The sequence below is a fragment of the Styela clava genome, unplaced genomic scaffold (genome assembly GCF_964204865.1).
Source record: "Styela clava unplaced genomic scaffold, kaStyClav1.hap1.2 HAP1_SCAFFOLD_36, whole genome shotgun sequence".
In the NCBI taxonomy this organism is placed as follows: domain Eukaryota; kingdom Metazoa; phylum Chordata; class Ascidiacea; order Stolidobranchia; family Styelidae; genus Styela; species Styela clava.
In genome coordinates, this window is record NW_027556607.1 from 92,501 (window position 1) to 95,000 (window position 2,500).

At 57.0% G+C, this 2,500-nt stretch overlaps 1 non-coding gene across 1 annotated transcript in view; it reads left to right on the forward strand.

Annotated features, from left to right (window-relative positions):
* Positions 1–2,425: 2,425 nt before the first annotated feature.
* Positions 2,426–2,500, forward strand: part of LOC144419188 (small subunit ribosomal RNA) — a 1,810-nt gene continuing 1,735 nt past the window's right edge. Inside the window, exon 1 of the ribosomal RNA XR_013473897.1 lies at positions 2,426–2,500. This exon is cut by the window's right edge and continues 1,735 nt beyond it. This is a non-coding gene — a ribosomal RNA (small subunit ribosomal RNA).

Here is a 2,500-nt window from a genome sequence, read left to right on the forward strand (position 1 = left end):
AGACAGTAAACTCGAATGAGCCAAGAAAGAGCGGTGCGGGGCCGGTCGGAGCGCACCCTTTTCTCGGTGGCTGGCGGGCGAGAGAGTGCTGCGTCGCCGGCATCGGCGTCGAAAGAAGCCGAGCCGAAAAAAGTTAAAGTACAAACGTGCAAGCATACTAACCTAACCCTAGGTAAGGCATGTCAGAGCGAAAGACAGTAATTTCGAATGAGCCAAGAAAGAGCGGTGCGGGGCCGGTCGGAGCGCACCCTTTTCTCGGTGGCTGGCGGGCGAGAGAGTGCTGCGTCGCCGGCATCGGCGTCGAAAGAAGCCGAGCCGAAAAAAGTTAAAGTACAAACGTGCAAGCATACTAGCCTAACCCTAGGTAAGGCATGTCAGAGCGGAAGACAGTAAACTCGAATGAGCCAAGAAAGAGCGGTGCGGGGCCGGTCGGAGCGCACCCTTTTCTCGGTGGCTGGCGGGCGAGAGAGTGCTGCGTCGCCGGCATCGGCGTCGAAAGAAGCCGAGCCGAAAAAAGTTAAAGTACAAACGTGCAAGCATACTAACCTAACCCTAGGTAAGGCATGTCAGAGCGAAAGACAGTAATTTCGAATGAGCCAAGAAAGAGCGGTGCGGGGCCGGTCGGAGCGCACCCTTTTCTCGGTGGCTGGCGGGCGAGAGAGTGCTGCGTCGCCGGCATCGGCGTCGAAAGAAGCCGAGCCGGAAAAAGTTAAAGTACAAACGTGCAAGCATACTAGCCTAACCCTAGGTAAGGCATGTCAGAGCGAAAGACAGTAATTTCGAATGAGCCAAGAAAGAGCGGTGCGGGGCCGGTCGGAGCGCACCCTTTTCTCGGTGGCTGGCGGGCGAGAGAGTGCTGCGTCGCCGGCATCGGCGTCGAAAGAAGCCGAGCCGAAAAAAGTTAAAGTACAAACGTGCAAGCATACTAGCCTAACCCTAGGTAAGGCATGTCAGAGCGAAAGACAGTAAACTCGAATGAGCCAAGAAAGAGCGGTGCGGGGCCGGGCGGAGCGCACCCTTTTCTCGGTGGCTGGCGGGCGAGAGAGTGCTGCGTCGCCGGCATCGGCGTCGAAAGAAGCCGAGCCGAAAAAAGTTAAAGTACAAACGTGCAAGCATACTAACCTAACCCTAGGTAAGGCATGTCAGAGCGAAAGACAGTAATTTCGAATGAGCCAAGAAAGAGCGGTGCGGGGCCGGTCGGAGCGCACCCTTTTCTCGGTGGCTGGCGGGCGAGAGAGTGCTGCGTCGCCGGCATCGGCGTCGAAAGAAGCCGAGCCGAAAAAAGTTAAAGTACAAACGTGCAAGCATACTAACCTAACCCTAGGTAAGGCATGTCAGAGCGAAAGACAGTAATTTCGAATGAGCCAAGAAAGAGCGGTGCGGGGCCGGTCGGAGCGCACCCTTTTCTCGGTGGCTGGCGGGCGAGAGAGTGCTGCGTCGCCGGCATCGGCGTCGAAAGAAGCCGAGCCGAAAAAAGTTAAAGTACAAACGTGCAAGCATACTAACCTAACCCTAGGTAAGGCATGTCAGAGCGAAAGACAGTAATTTCGAATGAGCCAAGAAAGAGCGGTGCGGGGCCGGTCGGAGCGCACCCTTTTCTCGGTGGCTGGCGGGCGAGAGAGTGCTGCGTCGCCGGCATCGGCGTCGAAAGAAGCCGAGCCGGAAAAAGTTAAAGTACAAACGTGCAAGCATACTAGCCTAACCCTAGGTAAGGCATGTCAGAGCGAAAGACAGTAATTTCGAATGAGCCAAGAAAGAGCGGTGCGGGGCCGGTCGGAGCGCACCCTTTTCTCGGTGGCTGGCGGGCGAGAGAGTGCTGCGTCGCCGGCATCGGCGTCGAAAGAAGCCGAGCCGAAAAAAGTTAAAGTACAAACGTGCAAGCATACTAACCTAACCCTAGGTAAGGCATGTCAGAGCGAAAGACAGTAATTTCGAATGAGCCAAGAAAGAGCGGTGCGGGGCCGGGCGGAGCGCACCCTTTTCTCGGTGGCTGGCGGGCGAGAGAGTGCTGCGTCGCCGGCATCGGCGTCGAAAGAAGCCGAGCCAAAAAAAGTTAAAGTACAAACGCGATGCTAATGAGCGAGCCGTTGTCTCGACTAATATGTAGGGGGCGTTCGATCGAGCGTCTGGCTTGAGCGCTTGTCGGCCTAGCAGAACGGTCGCATTGTTATGCCCGGGTTTTAGGCACCGCTGCAGGCGGCCGGCAGAGCTCTTGTTTGTGCGAAACTGAATGGATCGAGCCCGAGAGAGGGCGAGCAAAGAAAAAACGCAAATCGCTCCGCCTGGCACTGCCGGCGAGAGCGTGGACGTCGCGGCCAGCGACTGTCGAAGCTGAGTACGGCCGCAGGCGATCGCCTCGGTCTTAAACGAATGCGACGAGCACGCGCCGGGCGGCCCAGCAAGGGCCGAGCGCAGCTGTCGCAGCTATCTGGTTGATCCTGCCAGTAGTGATATGCTTGTCTCAAAGATTAAGCCATGCAGGTGCAAGTACGAGTTCTCG